Source organism: Bombus fervidus, chromosome 3 (genome assembly GCF_041682495.2).
Source record: "Bombus fervidus isolate BK054 chromosome 3, iyBomFerv1, whole genome shotgun sequence".
Classification (NCBI taxonomy): domain Eukaryota; kingdom Metazoa; phylum Arthropoda; class Insecta; order Hymenoptera; family Apidae; genus Bombus; species Bombus fervidus.
The window spans coordinates 3,471,082-3,489,860 of NC_091519.1; the positions used below are offsets into that span (position 1 = coordinate 3,471,082).

At 35.2% G+C, this 18,779-nt stretch overlaps 1 protein-coding gene across 6 annotated transcripts in view; it reads left to right on the forward strand.

Moving 5' to 3' along the window:
• Positions 1-18,779, forward strand: part of LOC139985918 (neuronal calcium sensor 2) — a 68,722-nt gene that overhangs the window by 34,592 nt on the left and 15,351 nt on the right. The window contains exons 1-3 of one of the 6 annotated variants that reach the window (XM_072000815.1): positions 6,259-6,406; positions 7,611-7,748; positions 7,901-7,995. The exons of 1 other annotated variant lie outside the window; for it this stretch is intronic. The gene's annotated coding sequence lies outside the window, so the exon portion shown is untranslated. Of the gene's footprint in view, positions 1-6,258; positions 6,449-6,693; positions 7,008-7,175; positions 7,369-7,610; positions 7,749-7,900; positions 7,996-18,779 lie in introns of those variants that run through there. 4 more of the 6 variants (XM_072000817.1, XM_072000818.1, XM_072000816.1 and 1 more) reach the window with 4 other exon arrangements.

The following is an 18,779-nucleotide window of genomic DNA, read 5'->3' on the forward strand; positions in this document are numbered from 1 at the left end:
TCCACAAAACCATGCAAGCATGTATTCTATGAGTAAAATAGTAGTATAATGCAATTTATCTAAAGTTTCCTAGTAAATTTTGTCACTTGTACTTTACGGACATTGAAGGATTAAATGATTGATGATCTACTATATTCGCTAAAATATTCTATGAAATTGTATGGTTCTGCAACGTAACATGGAATTTATAAGCCCGCAAATTCTGTATATTTAGGTCAGCAAGCTCGTCCGATTTTCAAAATTTGAAATGAAAAATTTACTTCAATGTAATTTGCGATTTTTTGTATAATCACTTACTTAGTATAACATACTTTATATAATCACAGTTTTGTTATATAACCAGTTTGTTCTTATTTTTGAAGTTAACTATAGGTCAAAGCTTTTATTTTCTATAATCATAATATATCTTTGTCAAAGAATATAACGCTTTTAGCAACTATGAAGAATACAAAATTAGTCTATACTAAACGCGAATACCGAACTATAATAATTTCAATAATTTTAAATTCCTAATGAACTTTTGAACCTTTAAAGTTAATGTACGAATTTACGATGAGTCTTAAAAGTTTTTGAAGTCTTAAAAGACTTAACGTTTTAAAGTCTTTTTAAAGGAAAGCTTATTCCGAAATCACTCGTTATTTTTTCCTTGTTCCTTTTATTCAAATATTTTTATTAATCGAACCTTCTAACTTTCAAAAAGCATTAATTTGCTTGAGAAATCTTAACAATTGTAATGTTTAATTTTTATAGTCGTGTTTCATGTAAAAACAATTAATATTAAAGTGTCAGTGTTCTACTAAATGATTGTAAAATCTTTAATGGATCACAGTTAATTGCGTTAATCTTAACTTGGAGATTGAAATGGTTTCACCGGGTCAATAGAGATAATCGTAAATACGATCGATGTACGGGCCGCCACGTTGATGAAGCGACAAGTGAAAATTCGTGCACTCGTTAAAACGTAGAAACTGTACGATTAATATGACGTTATGGCGATTCCTCGCTCTAACAAATAATATTCGATATTCAATTAGATCGAAGCGTAATTTGAACATCATATAAAAGAAAATAATTTATGAGTTTTACAAATGACGTGAGCGTATTTGCCAACCAAGAAAAGCATGTTTCAACGAGATGCATAAATTTATTAACGAGCTCGCGTGCTTCGACTAGTTGATGGAAAATTTCCATTGTGGAAATTGCGCACTGCGTCTTTCCTAGGAAAAAATTAAATCTTGCTGATTGGCCAACTCAACTGGAGAGAGTTACTTCCGAAAATGCACTAACGAGTTCTTTTTCACGATGAGCAGCCCACTCGTGCAATTATGGGCCACGATTGGAGTCCTTGATCCTTTCTAGTCGATATGTCGCAAACAGTCTCTGGTTCAACCTAAAATAGGCAAACTACGATTCGCCTCGTAATGAGTAGCGCTGCTTGCTAACCAGTGATTGAATTTCAATGAAGTGACTAGAATGAAATCCTGTAGGTATTATAGTTAAAGTATTTTACCTGAGCGGAATTATCAATCTTTTATTGATTATCTATTATTTCGGTAAAAAGAAATAATAGATATAATCGATAGAATGAAATTTTATACATATGTATCTATTTACGCATAAAAAATAAAAGTTTTTATATTTAATCAGTTTTCTATCTGTGATCAATCGATTAAGCAATTTCGGCTTGAAATAGCGTTTAATAAAACATCGGATTCGGGGGGAAAAAGACTCATTGTGGAAATTCATAAAATAAGAACGAGTTGACAACAATGATCTTCTTTAATTGATATCCGGCATTTGTACGCGTAGTAGCTAGTTAACGGTAAAAATTTGATGATATTGGTGACCGTGTGACACGCGAAGGGATTTTAGTTGCCCTTTGAAATGCCGGGGGTCGCTGCAGGCATTATCCAAATTGCCGATCTTAATTTCTTCTTACGACGAGCGCGTCAAGGCTTTCACCTTCCTTGCAAGTCGATATACATAGGTATATTGTACGATTTCGTACGACACGCGACCTAAAATCGCGTTTCACTACGATAAACACGAAAATAACTAGATTGTACGCCACTCGATATGCATTTTTCGTGACGTCACGAGATTCATCTGTGCCTAAAACTTGGTGTGTTCAACACTTAACGTCTGCAATTAACATACACGTTTATACAACACCAGCTGCTACAGAAGCTTAAAATAATGAAGACGATCGATAATGTCAGGTTGTTATTGATTACGCACAATTTTAAAAGCGAGTTTCTCAATGGTGAATATATTGAGAGTCGAGAATTCTTGGCAGTGGAATTCAGGAATTTTCTATTCATTTTTTAAATATAGAAACTGCAATTACGCGTTCTTTTTTGCTGTAGAATGTTTTATCGTTTGCGCAGAACCATAGTGTTGTAGTTATAGTTTTGTATATATATTCTTGTATTTCACACACTGTCTGAATGTGTGTCTACGACCCCACTGCGATGGAATTTATCGGTAATTCATCAATGCAAAGAATTTCACTTGAACTGTAGCACTTCTCGAAATTCTTGTTGAATTTATCGACAAGCATTTGAACCTCATACACGTATAGATTGTTACATTAACTCGGTTCAGTTCAAATATCTCCAGTATTTCAAGGAATAAACGAAAACATTGCAAAAATTCGTTTTATCGACCGGTGTCCGATATTAAGATTGACGATAATGGAATAGCAGTTCCATAAATAAGAAACATACGTTGATATTAAGGTCACCATAAATAAATATTTAAAAAGGAATTTAATTGTTGTATCGATTTTCCTGTAAATAGAATTTAGCTAATAATTATGTAAATTGGAAACGTACGAATTCGCTACGAAAGTACGAGTTGAAAAATATTAAGTGAAAAACCGAGCGAAATTCTTCGTACGAACGTTTTAGATTACGAAAAATTCAGATACGCGAGATGAAGAACTCGATTCGGTGTTTGATTGCTTTCAACATACCTGACTCTTCCGGATGACCGACAGGTGCAGATCCATATTTATCTAAAAACTACAAGTAAAGCGATTTTTATTTAAATAAACTAATACTATAATTATAAGCTATTGCTTATATATTTAAAAAATGCAATGTTACATCGAATAATTCCCTTTAGCGATTATGTCGCGTTTCTTCCCGGTTTTGAAAGTTCTCCTTATAAACACTATTAGAAATGAGTTTTATCGAATTAATCGTTACGATCATTGGCTGAGACAAGCAACCGGTAGTCATCGGTAATTGTGGCCACTAGTCAGAACCACTGATGGTCACGAGTAACCAAGTCTGCGGACAACCTTAAGACAATGCATCATTGAATTACTTGCGATCCCTAGGCAGACCGCAGACGTAACCAATCATCGTAACCACTAATGGTCGCGATTGATTTTGTTTTGAGCACTGGTCACAACGACCAATATGATCGTAAATTGGAAAATCATAAAGTTAACATAAACCGTAGGGGAACGTTAGTTATCGACGACAGACACTTACAAAGGTTTCTCATTTAAGAGAAGCTGTTGGTGACAGCCGCGCATTTTTTGTCACATCAAGTTAAATGCTTTTTTAACTCCTGATAGTTTTGAAACAAATATAGAAACCGTTCTAAAACTTTTTATCGGATTGTACGTATTGTAGACACTTGATTCGGAAAGTTCTATCTCACACGGAACTATGATGTTCTCATCTTAATTTCCTGTACAATGGAGCATTGCTCACCTCAATTACAACCAACTTGTTCGAAATTCAGCATCTTGTTCTTCTCTTTCGCGTTTTACTGTACATTTCTGTAGCACAGTTGTCCAGAAAATTTCTTCAGAAATTTCTCCAATCAGTTAATAATCACCGCTTTCTCGTAGTTCTTAACGTCAAAGTTAGTTAATTTTAAATTAAGAACTTGCCAATTCATTTGAACATATTTAACTGTAACTTATTATTATTACTCTTAATAACAATAAGGTTTCTCGCAGAAATGGATCCTTGCAGGCAATTATTTAACATTATACTCGCTTATCTTCCACTTCGATCATTAATTTGACACAGAGGATGCTGAGAAAGCTGTGATGCGCTGTAATTGTTGTGATGTTCCGGTACCAGAGATTAATGGACTTGAGCGCAGAGTTGTAGAGAAAAATAGAATTTCTATATTATTATCAAGAGATACTTGGTGGAAACTAAATTAAATGTAATGTCACGGCAAAGGAAGTAGTCAATTTAATCGAAGATTACAATAAATTGATAAAAGAAGACCGTAAATTGATAAAGAATAATTTCGTTAAGGATACATTGAATTTTGTAACTGTTAATGCCTCGCTCCTAAAAGAAATAATGTATTTTAAATCATGTGGAAAATTTTATTCTACTCCATTTTTCGCCGAAAGCAGAATGTACGCTGGGCAGCACAGCGGTCAAATAGCTTTGGCTTTCACGATAATAGCTGCAGCGGCTATTTCATCGCAATTTTTGACAGTAAAAGTATTGAAAGATACATTAAGTACCAATAAACGCAATGAAAGAAGATCAACTACAATAGACAGCCAAGCATCTAGCTAAAAAATTTGGCATACTTTATATATGCGATTTTGCATTAAAGTTTCCGTCTTACTAGAACATTCATCTAACCTGGCCGATATTTTCTTATAGATTTAAATCATTTTGGAAAATCTTAACAAATTTGCACCCCAAATTTTGCAAACAAAAAAAAAAAAAAAAGAAAAAAGAAAAAGAACAAATAGAAAAGAAAGGAAAGCGTCATATACAAAACTTTATCCCATATCTTCACGTGAGATCATGATCTTATCGATTTCATCGTGTTTACTACGACATCTCATATATGAGAATCTTATAAAAACTCAAAGATGTTCAATGATAGCAGAGCTATAAAAGTTTTATGTTAGCAAGGAAGATTTATTGGTTTCGAAGTATGTAGAGAAATGACGGTACGACTTTATCATTAACGCAACGAGCACGGTCTTTGTTCGTTTTTCAATGCTTCAATTTGCAGAACGAACAACGGATGCGTATACTTCTTGTGGTTGCTCTCAAAGCCGAAATCACGCATACATGTTATAAACAAAACGCACAATTTTCTTCCCTTCTTTCAGAGAATATAAAGAGTGAGAAACAATAGCGACTCTGTCCCAGTCGATTTCAGTATCCATGACCTAATTACTCGTACCACGTATTGACGTTACCTACAGTTTTCACTAACGAGTCGTTAATCGATATTAGTACCATTTTATCGTTTTAGATTCACAGCATTCGAACAAGCGGTCTACCAGCTCAAAGCTGACTCGCTTTAATCGGTATTCACTCAATAAAGATTTATTGCTACGTTAAATTCTCATGCACAAAGGTACATTGATTCCAAGAATTTGCGAATTCTTCGATCTTTAGCAAAGAGTGAAAGGAGAGTGTGTAATATTTCGAAATCGTATTTATATGTATAAAAATATGCGCGTTTTAATTGTATCATTGATTATGAGATTTTATATTTAATTCTGAATGAATAAATGCTTTGTCAATTGCTTGTTTTACGCGACTGTATTATTTGTAAAAGAAATTTGATAATTTAGTAATTTTCAAGTAATAAAAATTAGTAACGGCAAGCAGATATAAAGATGTAACAAGAAGGAGTTATGAATAATTATACACGTGGATGACTAGTATAAATATTATCTGTGTACACGAAGAACGAGCAATTTTCCAGGATAAAATAAACGTCGCTAGGTTTATCTATCCATGGAAATGGAAAAACGCACTCCTAAATGTCAATACACTGTATGCGTTAAGAATTGAACGTCTATATACCGTATACACTAAAAGATGAACTCGTCGTATCCATGAAAATCATAGAAGTGAAAAATATAAAACGCGAAACTACGGATACTACACATTTGTCGTTCTTCGGCTACGTGCAGTTGGTGAACGGTTCCACGAACAGTATTTTGTTTTTTTCTGTGACTGTTCTCCCGCCAAGAAATCAGTGTATGAGAATTTAAAATAAAACTGTATATGTAACGATGTAAACGGCGATGAGCACGTAACAGGAAGGAGGAAGATATAGAAAGAAAGAGAAGAAGGAAAAGAAGGTAACGAAGGAAGAAAACGGTAACGTAGCGAGCAGCGCCGTCGGTGGTGGATGCGGTAGAGGTTAGAATAGCGGTGGGTCGTGACGGTGGTGGAGGCCGCCGTTATGCTGTGGGTGGGATGCGCGAAGTTGGGACTGGGGGTTGGTGGGGAACTGACAAGGAAAAGGTGGGGGCCGGGTGGCAGCGGAGGCGGCTCGTTTAGCACGCAGGATCAGCTTCAGGGAGAACCTCGCTTCGTCTCTTTTACCTCGCGCTAGCTAGTAGCTCCGCCGCATTCGTACGTGCTACCAAAGACACGCGTTCGATAGAGTTGCGTATAGAACCATAGAGATTTCCTTTCAAATCGTTTCTGTGCGTCTATTTGTTCTTTCCCCTTCGTACTTTCTTCTCTCTACTCTTTCTCCTCTCTCCTCTACTTTACCTTTCGCTTTATCCATCCGTCTCTTTCGTTTACCTTTCTTCCTTTATGCTTTTCTATTCAGTCGTCTACGATTACTTCTCCCTGTAATTCCAACTTTTTTTTATTATTATCCATCACTTACCCTTCCTTCTCTCTCTCTCCCTCTCTCTCTTTCTGTCTCTCTCTCTCTCTCTCTCTTTGTCTGTCTGTCTCTTTCTCTGGCTGTAACGACACGTAAAATCAGGAATTATGGTTCGATCGCTGTAAACGTGATCGATTTCTGTACGTATGAGCGTAATGTCGATGAGTCGGAAGAAAGGACAACGATACAGACAGGAAGCGAGAGTGTTCGTTGTGTGTCCTCGACGATGATCGTCACCTAGAGGAGCGAGTACGCACGCTCGTTCACGGGGACAGAAAAATGAGGCGCGTCAGGACGTTCGTCGGAACAATCGACGCCGATGTTGTTGTCGTTAACGTACCTTCGCAGACGAATACAAAGGGAATAGAGTGAGAAAAGGGGAGAGATAAAGAGAGAGGGGGTGAGGGTAGGGGAGAGGTGGCGTCTAAGCCGCGGAGTACTACGGTTTAGGTTTGGGGTAGGGCGCGATAGTGGTATGGTTCCCGTTGACGTTCGAGTGCCAGGCTAATTGCCTTTGAGACTTGTGTAATTGTTCTTGAAATGGCGAAAAAGTGAACGAACAGGGCTGGTCCCTGGTGAAAAGAAGGGAAGAAAAGACGAAGGAGCAGAGATAAAGGAAACCTCGAGTGTACTCCTAGCACTTCTGCGAACAATTTCAGCTTCGAAGAATTCAGAATGTAGAACAATTCGGACTGTCGTAGTATCTAACGAAAATCGGGACGACTCTCGGTAAATTTGAATCTTCTTATCTTTTCTTATTTTCTTCCTTTCTTTTGTACGGGACTCCTGATCGTCGGAACGTTAGATCGAAAAGAAAAGATTGCCTGCCCGCGGCTTATCGACGATGCATAACCCTCCCGTGCTCTGTTTCTCCTTATTCCGTCTGCCCTCGATGTCGTCGCACATTGCCATAAATACCATTCGAATTATCGAAATAATATAATTGCCTTTTTTTAATTGGTCGTTCACAGGATGCGTGAGTGTTTCACGTTAGCCGAGTCGTCGGTAAATTATGCGTGTACATAGAGGATAGCGGAGGGGATAGGCGAGAAGAGTGGAGACCAAGTGTCGTAGAAACTAGAATTCGGTCGTGTGTTGTGAAAAAAAAGGTGGGTGTCTTTGAAAACTGCAGAAAAAAGCTACTCTCATCGGTTCGTCAGATTCGTTATTGCACTACTCATTGGCCACAGTTTCAATTCGCGTGCTTATGTTCGTGTATTTACGTACGCACTTTACCATTTTATCGTGTTATCTCCACAAGGGTCTGAACTATCACTAAGGAGAGAAGTCTGGAATTGCCACGAAACAGCAACAAGGTCTCGTGCGTCGTAAAACTGCCTACGTAGATCGTAGCCGGTAAGATGATTCAAATTATTTCCAACGGCTTGCAAAGCAACAGACCACAAGACGAACCTACCGCTTTAACGTATGAAATGTCATCGAGTGAAACAAAAGTAATATTGCGTATTCATTCCATTGTTACTTTGGTTGCTTCGCCTAACCACTATTGGTTACCCAGAAAAGATCTGTATTTTTAATTATTTTTATAAAAGTATACATTTGACATTAATTAATCGTACATAAGGAAAATAGTATTGATATAATACACATATCCATTTTATATTATCGCGTATCTATGTTTCTATATTTATTTATAACCTCGTTAAACATTTCTGTAATGAAACATGTTAGATAGAGATTGTCATCCATTCTCGTATCTAACGATAAAAACTGATGTTATCGTACAAGAGATGCATTCGTATTATGAATGTTTTATCGTCACGCATATGTATCGTAGCTTGTTTGAGTATTTCTCTACGAAGCATGCCTTTTTAAACAATCTTTTTTTTACTATGCAGATTGTTCCATGATTATGCATAATAATACCCTTTTACTTATAAGAGGGTGGCGACGAGTCTAAAGTGTATATTTGCTCGCAAAGCCGTTGCAGTTCTAGATAGATCGATATATTGCTTTGAAGAAAGTGGAGGCGTTGTTAGTTTGATTATTGTAATATAACCGAATTCTTAGAACTGTTACCACGAGATACCACGAGAGAGATACTTTGGTTGAAATTTCTGTTTGTATATATAATATATATATATATGTAATATATGTATAATATGTATATATATATAAAATGGTATATATAATACCATTAAACAAAATATATCAAAAACGAATTATACTTAAGTGCAAACTTAACGTAAAAGCGATTTAAAAATATTCCTTCTGTTCAGTTCAATCTCCGGTACAACATACAGCGCTTATCCTTGACATTCCAATCAGTTTCTATGCTATGAACTTTCGATACAGATGACTATCTGTCACAAATCGATCTTGAATAATTCATCCCGGCTCCGCAGTCAGGAACTGAGTACCTCTGAAATTACCGTCGTTCAGAGTTGCTTACAAAAACAGAGGGAAACATAACTGACTTTGATGGTGTTTCTGATTGTTTCGTACAGATTTACGATGAAAGTTTAAAATTCGATCATAAACTTGAAAAATAAAACGATTACGTTAGAATAAGAAAGTATTATTAGAATCAGCTAAATTTCAACATTTTAGAATTCAGCTTGAACTTTACGCAGAATAACAAAGCTTGTTTACGTAATGAGATATATATATATAATAACGAAAGAATATGTTCAAATTTACGATGAAAAGATATTAAAATTAGGACAATGACTCGAGTGGCTCTGTGGTAGGATTGTTTATGTCGGCGAAAGGGTAGCATACATATAAGAATTGTCATGAATCGTTTAATTGCCTTGTGAGAAAACCACGGGACGACGCGCCTGTTCTGCTCGAACTATTTAAACTTGGGTAATGTGGTAGAAGCAATAAGACTATAATATCATCCTCAGCGGCATTATATTGAACATTTCGTCAGTTCGATGGCAAAGTAATCCCGACTCGTGAACACCGTTTAATATGGTTTAATATCTGATCGAAATCGAATTGCTCGCCGAGCAAGAACTCTCCGCAAGAGCAAATCCCTCCCGATTTCTCCTGCCTCGAGAAAAGTAATCGGACACGTACGATATCGAACCAACTTAGATTATGAAACCGATTTCCCAAAGTAATTGCGTCAAAAATGTTTGTTTAATATGTCCATCTAACGACTTCGTCAGGTGAAATTTCTGATATAGATAAAAATGTCATGTTTTTAATATTTTTCAAATCAAACAATGCCTCGTTCGATCCAAAAATAAAATTGTTACGAAAAAGAACACTTTGTGATATTTCTTGTATAGTATAAAGATTATCATTGAGGCTGGCACAGAAAGAAATCTAGCAATTATGTAATACCGACCGGATTGGAATGGCATGACCAGTTTTACGCCTTCTTTGTTTGTATCAAGCACAACGTATGCCGAAGACGGTATACTTGAATATGTATAAATGCCATCGACATCGTTTCTGTCGCTCGCGTTCTAGATCACCTTTAACGTCCCGGTTCCATAGCGTCTATTAACGTTGAATAACGTCAACTTGTGCTCGTTGGTGAAACAAGCAAATGACTTCAATTAAAACATTACTTTTATAGAATAACTACAGATTAAATTAAGCGGCCTAAAAGAATCAATTAATGATCGATTCGCTAAGAGTTTGCGTAATTGTGTTAAGAATTTATTAATAAATGTCAATTATTTCACAAACAGAATACTTTTGGTAATTGTAAAAGACAGAAAATCTGCAATGCTTCATTTTGATCGGTTTGGTATCTCAAAGTTAATGTAATATACATGTTAAATGTAGTCAAATCATCTTTTATCTAGAAATTTGTGTCTTTAGGTATACATACAATGTTTCGTTTAAATATATAATAATCTATATACGAGTACATTCTAATACAAAATTGGTGAAAGGAACGTTGCTACGCTATGCAAAGTAATCTTAAGATATAAACCTGTTTTAACAAAGCGGATTCTTTGGTATTTAGATTGTGATTGATAGCAAGTACAGAATGTATATTTTTGTTCAGGAAAAACGTTTACTCTGGCGAAAAATCTTTTTATATTACCATGAAGTAGCATACGTTCTAAAGTTAGTCGATGTTCTCAAAATCAAATCATAAGTCGCCTTCACAAAAATAGGTCGAATATAAGGGAGGATAACACCTATACGCGATCAAAAGCTGAACATTGTGCGCCGATGTTGAACTAACGGCCACCCATTCATCGACATTTCTCGTCCTTTCTTGACATTTTCAGACCTTCTAAGAATGTTATGGAAATCTCGGTTGCCTTTCTTGAAAAGCAGCTCTACTTATCCATTACAACCAGTATTCAACGAATCGTGTGTTATACGAAATTATTCAGTTCATTAAATTTCATTCAGTTCGAAATTTTGGGAGAAACAGTTATTTTCTAATCAACAAGAAACTCACGATCACGAATTCAATTCTTATATTTTATGATCCCATGTTTACATTTTTTCTTCTGATCTTTGCTCATAGAATAAACAAGTCTCTTTTGACGGAAGAAAACTGGAACAATTTATATGTTGTAATATTGTTTCTGTTTTTATGTACTTTTATTTCCCATGTGAAAAACATTTTCTCATATTTAAACTCTAAAGTTCCTTCCTTTTCCCAAGAAAATGAAACATTGAAATTCTTTCTTATCTGTCTTTTTCACTCGATTTCCTTCTCAATCCCAGTCCTTTCATACTTTCTGAAAAGCTGCGCATTCGCGGATTCATTCACATACTTTTTTTTCGATTCGGTAAAGAGTGATTCCTGCAGAAATATTCTTATTCTTGAAGAAATATCAAGTGTCGAGCAATTAAATTTTCTTTATTAAAGGGCTTAATATCTGTTACCGTCTTCATATTTATTATCTATCAACAGAAACAAGATCACAAATAAATGGCGAAATTAATCATTCTATTTGACCTGCATATGTTGAAGCATACATGTACGGCCATACCGCTGAAAGGGTTAAACGTGACGTGAAAAATATGCGACCGCGGAACACGCTGGCAAAACCGCGTCACTGTCTGCAAACAGCACCGCTATACTACTTGTAACAAGGATCTATCTACGAGCTCGGTGCATGTACCGAAGAGGTTTCTCCATTTTGACTCCAAATTGGCCATTATGTCAATTGTGCGGTTAAAAAGTATCATACGCGCGCAAAAAAAAAAAAAATAATAATAATACGGGCATATGGAAAGCGTGTAAACATCCCTCCTTTTTTTTTTTTTTTGTTGTTAACAAACGATTTACATATTACAAATGATAGAGGCTGTATGACGTTAAAGGTTCCGCTGATAGAGAAATCTACTACACGTTTTCAGTTCTGTTAACTCTCTGATACTAAAATTCTGTTTGTTTTCTAAAAGAAAATTATCAGCGATTATTTTTACTTTTCTAACATTTTTCTTAAATCGACGTTTAATGTCACAAGTCACATGTACACGACAACGAACATTGTACTAAACAGAGTTCTTTCATTTCGTTAATTTCTAAAAATGTACGTTTGCATAAACAACCGTGCCATAGTAATTATTCGAAATAAATAGAAATGAGACTCAACTATTTTGAGTTAGGAGACACGAAATTGTTACGTACTGCGAAACAGACTGAGCGCGAGATAATTTATGTATTACACATAGATTTGTACTTCTTTGACAATTTTACGGGCTTCTATGATTACTTACCGAGGCGTTCGCGTGTTAAATCTCTGCTCGCACTTACAGTCACTTGATGTTTTTCCGCATCACGGCTTGCCAGGTGTTTAGAAAAAAAGCATATGCAGCTCGTAACGAGATTCGTAATTGCACTTTCCTAGAAAACTAGTGCGTGTATCCAATTTTCGTTAATAATTACGCGAACGTCATAAAATACATAACAAACAAAATCGCCAGAAATTCAGAAAAAAATAACGTTCCATTGACAAAGCACTTTTGTTAAACCTCTGAAATTTTAACCAGATTTAATGCGATATAATTTAGGACTTTTTATTGATTTTTTTAACCTTGATTTATTCTCTATTAGTTCAATTGTATTTAATCAAGCAATTTTTCGTATCTTATTTTTTGAAAGCAGGTAGACGGAATTGAAACAACTGAAAGCTGTGTCTTTCTGGAAACATCAGATTCATAAATCTAGAGCTTGCGTATGTGCAGTGAATGAAATACTGTCCGAAAGAGAAAGCGATTGTAGCTATCAAACAAATGTTTCTACAAGCAAACTTTTGAGTTATTTTTAACCAGCTGGTTAAATGTCTAGTTGCTATACCGTATATACTACCTGTATTCAGTCGTAAATGAAAAATGTAAATAAACGTATAACATTACAAGGAACTATTTTAACGATTCATAGAAAATTATTTGAAGCATTGAGAGCAATGGGGTTAATCTGCTCTTAACAGCTCATTGTATTACCTAGCTAATCAAAAATATTAAAGTTTCTGAAATATAAAGTGTTATAATATAGACATAAAATATGTGGCAAATTTTTGATTATTTTTTTTATTTATTTCATACTAGAACAATTTAACTGTCTTGTGTGCTTCATAAGTAAACTATAACATTTCGCATTTCAAAAACTTTAGTTAGCTTAGTGCAACATTTTGCTCGGAAACTTATTGAGACAATATGTATACTGAAAACTTGGTGAAAATTGACAGCTCGAAGTAATATTGGCAGATATGACTTCGTGGGATTTTTATACTTTTTACGAGACACTCGAGGGTAGAACGGGGGTTATATAACGAAAAAGGGACAAGAGGAAGGGAAATCCCAGGAGAAGCATTTGAGGAGGAGCCATCCGATTCCGAGGAAATTCATGAATGTTGAGTTGACGACCCTAGTGAATGAAGACTATAAACAATACAATGAATATTCTAAACGGTGATACATATCTACCAAATATGTTCTTGTAAATGTTATATGATAGCAAATGAAATGACCAAATTGATAATCAAACTGTTACCGTTTAGTACTTTCTCAAAAATCATATCGATCAAGTAATGATATCTTTTAACACTTGTGAAACAAATTTATAATTATCACAAGTAATACCCTTAATTGTGCCAATGAAATTTATATTACTATAGCTTACAGTTTCTCGTGTACTACACTGGAAAAATTAAAAATATTTTATATATTCGTATAAATATTTAAATTTGTATTGTACATAGATAAGTATTACAATAAGCTACCAATGTTCCTTCAAATTAGGGCTAATTAGGGCAAATTATTACCTAGCCGTGTATTTTTTAGCACTAGATAAGAATTCCACACGGAATCTGAGTTTCAGTCTGTATTATATAGAGTAAAGAGCATAGCCAGTGACGAAAATGATTGCGTTCGCATTTGTGCAAGTACACAAGAAAGAAAATGCGGTATCGCGGACGTGTTGACATACTCATCAAAACCGTGAAAGGGTCGGAGGCTTGCGGATAAGCAATCTACAGGGAGTGTATATCCACAAAAGGATCCAGGACACGTCAACATGGTGATTTTGTAAGATTTGAAACAACCGTTTCGGAGCTCGAGGATTTTCCAGAACGAGCTCCGGGATCTTTTATCGGAAAAAATTGTGCTCAGTAAATTCTTATAGTTTGCGAGAACTAGTCTTGTTACCAACTTTAAATCCCACTTGGACCAACGAAAACGAAGCGTCGAAAGTTGCTATTACGTCTTACGAACGGCAGATTACATTTCTAATTTTAGAAGACATCTCGTCACATAATAGCTTTCGTCCAGAAAATATATCTTCAGTGTCCAATTTTCAATATTTTTACAATCCAAACATGGATAATGTCTATAAAAAGACAGTTTTAACCAGACTATGAAATCTACCTTCGTTAATTTTCAAAACGTAAAAATATTACAATATTTTATCCTTATTTTGAGTTGGAAAATAAAAGTGTAGTCGCACGAAAGAAATCGCAGCAACTTTCTGGATCATCTGACAGAGCAGTACAAAGCCAAGTGCTCTTACATAAACAAGTGATAATTAAAGCAGTATATCACGATACTTTCATTAAAATACGTATTATATCCTCACAAAGGGAAACTTTAGTGTTCTATACCTCTTGCAATTGTTCGTGACTCACTTCATTTCCTTATTCGCTCATCACTCTTTCTCTTTTCTTTTTTCTCACTTTCACAGTTTCTCACCGCGAAAATTTAATAGAACAATGACTAACGAATCCCGCTATTTATGCCTCGATCTATTATTATATAACGCGTAATATAGCCCCCTTTTCTTTCTATACACTGTTGGCAACGTTCGTACATTTGTGCAGTTGAACGTATCTGAAAAATTCTTCTTCTGAAATACCATTTATAATCGTTAGCTTATACTACTGTATGCACCAATACGACGAATGGCTTTTGTTACACCTCAGTGGTTGTCTCTTCATTTTTGGTTCGCAAATCGATTACTGCCACAGACCATCGTTTTCCTCTTTTTCGAACTTATGTATGAATGTAACCATGGAAAGAACTCGTTTTGAGGACGCGAAATTAAATAATAGCATATTGTATATAGTATATGCTGTAAACAGTGAACAATAAATTTTTCTCTATATGACAACAGCCTGAGGACTCTTTGAGCGCACTGTATAATCCTATATAATAAATATAACGAGAGATGCATTAACTTGTATAATAAGGTCGTTCGTTTTTCACAAGGAAGGCTTTTAAATTTAAATTGGTAATAGAATCGCATTCATTTTTTGATATGGTTCGGAGGAATAGGTACTCCACGAAGTTCGCAGAAATATTAAAAAAGAATGCCATTGACAATTATTAAGAGATAACAAATTAATTAATTGTTAACTAAGTAGATCTGGTATGAAAATAACGATCCTTATCACTCTGAAAGGAATTGAAACAAACTTATCATATAACTTAATGTGAACTTGTCTGCATCGCGATGTTTTTTATTTGATACGTAATTCATCGGAACATTTTTCAGATAAATATTTTACAGTTTCCCGCATGTCAAATCAAATTCGAATACACGTTCGATAAACACGCCCGGCCTATTTTTCCGTGGTTGTATCGATCTCGTCACCACTATCGATGAAACACAGAGTTCCGATAGCAAACTAACGAGTTTATTTTTAACGTAGTTGAAGAAGAACCTGCAGAGCGGCCGTGTGCATGCACTGTACCGGTAAATTATAGCGACTCCCGATGACTCTTAATTGGTTGAAACAAGTCGGTTTTGCGGTCGATCGATCGAAGGATACGATAAAACGATTCGGCTTGGAGTTTCCTGAGTAAAAACAACCGAGTTGTATCTTGTTTTATTTCTTCTTTTCCAGGTCGTTTAGCATCGTAAAAATAGCAAATTTTTTATTCCGAAGAATGAAAAATAACAAAAGCCAAGTATGCAGACACGATGCAACGTGGCTGCTGCTCCGCTGCTTTCTTTTTAAAACTTTTCTGAAGCGTTGCACCCTTATTGTAGAAACTTCTCAACTTGCCATCAACAAAGTCCGTTGTTCATTCGTTTCTTTTACAAGGATGAATTAAAGAATGAAATTGCAGAGTTACACTACCGAGAAATTGGTGCTTCCGATTCGGAGGAAATTGAAATATCTCGAAAGCTTCGCTTAAAAAACTTTTGCTATGAACAGGTATACTTTTTGCACGTTAAAAGGGAAGCAATCGAGTTTGGTGGTAAAGTAATTTCACGTGTTGGTATAAGAGCATTCGAATCTATCCATCTGTGACTGTTGTCCTATATACAGAATTAAAAGTAGAACAATCCTATCAAATTGAAAACAAATTTGGCAACCAGATAAAATAAGATAAATAAAGTAAACAAATTTCCTATTTTGAGTATAGTTTCCAATGTTGGTTACGTCATACTATTATTTATTAAATTCGAAACTACGAAAAAAACAAAATTTTATAGTAGAAGCAGGTGAATATAGATCATCCAAGGAAGGCATTAAACTGTTTTTGTAGGTATTGATCCATAAATTTCTACCGTCAAATTGAGTGCAGTTCGATTGACCATAACGCGAAGCGAAGATTTCTATTAAACTGCGGGAAGCTTTTTATTTCCATACGGCAGCTTATCGATTACCGTTCAGCTTTGTTATCTACATATGAATAGACCCAGGAAATGGGAATGGCGATATATGCTTTTCTGTAAAATAACGTGCAACTTGTCGAGTATGCCAATTTCTACATTGTTTCTCTCTTTACTGGCACGCAGAAAGCTGTTTAATTACTTCAAAATCGTGGATAAATAATTTGTAAAATTTCCTTTATAACGAGAACACAGACAGATGGCAAAACACAGATATAAGTTCTATTCTCGAAGCTAGAGAAGTCTTTTAGACTAGAACTCATCGATCACAGCAAATTTTTATCAAAATGCCTGCTAAAATATAACATTTAACTTGAAACGTAACTTTTTGGGCGTGAAACTTGGTTAAGGATGGTAAAAACAAAGTTCTCCAAAAACATAACCAAAAGAAGAAAACGTAATGAATGCTTCAATTCGATATCTTTGTTATTTTTAGAAATTTCAATAAAATACTTCAGAAGTTCGTTTTATATAGCTTAATGTATCGGAAAATAGAAGCATAACTTCCTCTGAAGTATTTAGCTGTGAATATCCAGCTGTGGTATGTCACTCAAAAGTCATAGTGGATTTACGCTGGATAAAGGTCGAGAGTTAAGAAAGTTATCTGTTCATCCATTGAGTTAGGAAACCAGAGGCCAAAGTAGAGTATGTCTTCGATGCTATCTGATGTGACTTCCCACGATAGACCATGTTAGTGCAACGGTGGACATATCCGTGATATGTCTGTTTATAATATCTAATGCTTCACTGGAGTTACTGCTTGTGTTGTAAGCGGAGGAAATTCATGTGACAAAACCCAATGTCGACGATACGTGTACTGACTATCGATGACTATTCTAGGTCTGATATTAATACATAATTTTATAATTTTTGTGGACTCCCATGATACTAATTTGTCAGAAGTTTACATGTATAAAGGATTTGTCTAAAGGATTATTATTTATACGCGTAGTTTATCATTTTGATTGTATATTGGGAATCTTCTAAAACTATTAAAATATTTCGTATCAAATAATGTTATCGTAAAGTTGTTATCGTTATCCATCATCTACTTGAACGATACTGCTCTGTTATTTAACGTCATCGTTCAATGTCTCAGTCTTTTCGTATTTTTATACTTTTCCTTTTTCTTTCGATATCAAATATCATCCACGTGTTAACGGATTCGATGGTATCTGGATTTAAGGCTACAGATATCTACATGTATATTGATTGCAGTTGCTGCGCGTCTGCGTGCGCCGGCCAATGCAGATCGCTGTCGCATCATTTCCTTTCCAGCTCAATCTATCTTTCGGGGGTTGGGCAATTGCTTTAAGAGTGAAAACCGGGGCTGTCGATCCTTTAGTATTTATGACTTTCCGCATTACGACCGTTCACTGCTTTGCTACAAGTCATTTTTATCCCAAACAGCTTGGTTCCGAGAATCTACAAATTGAAAAATCAATTACCAGCAACCATAAATCAACCGTAACCTTACACAAGCTCACAAAATTTGGCGACTTTATTTACGTGTCTCTATTTATCAGTTAAAAATAATTTTAATATAAATCGCGATGATAGTTGACGGAACATCATATATAAAAGACATTTTTGTTTACACAATTTTCTGAAATTTCTGCATTTTCTTCAAGGCATGATTTCATCCCCTAAAATCGCATTATGACCCTGAAAAAAAGTAAATTTCTGTTGCGGTTGACCTACTCTACTTGCACACAAAGTTTCGTACTTTTTTCAATTTCATGGTTTCCTAACTTTCCTGTCAGATGCTAAATAATGATGTTGAGACAATTACCGTGTATTTGCAACGAGGTAATAAGCAATGCGTTATCACTAGACTGCGGATGTTTTTCCGTTCAAATCTACATATATTTTTGTCAAAATGATTAAGAAGATTTAACAATAATAAATAAAGATTTTACCTAGTGAATATTATAACGTGTGCTTTCCTCTGGTAACCTGATTTTCTGTAGCGCTCTAAGTATAAATTAACTGTAGCGCTTGAATTTATTGTACTTTTCTGGTAATCCTATTTTCTCTTTGAAGCAGCTCCAGTTAGCAGTGGAGATTTACA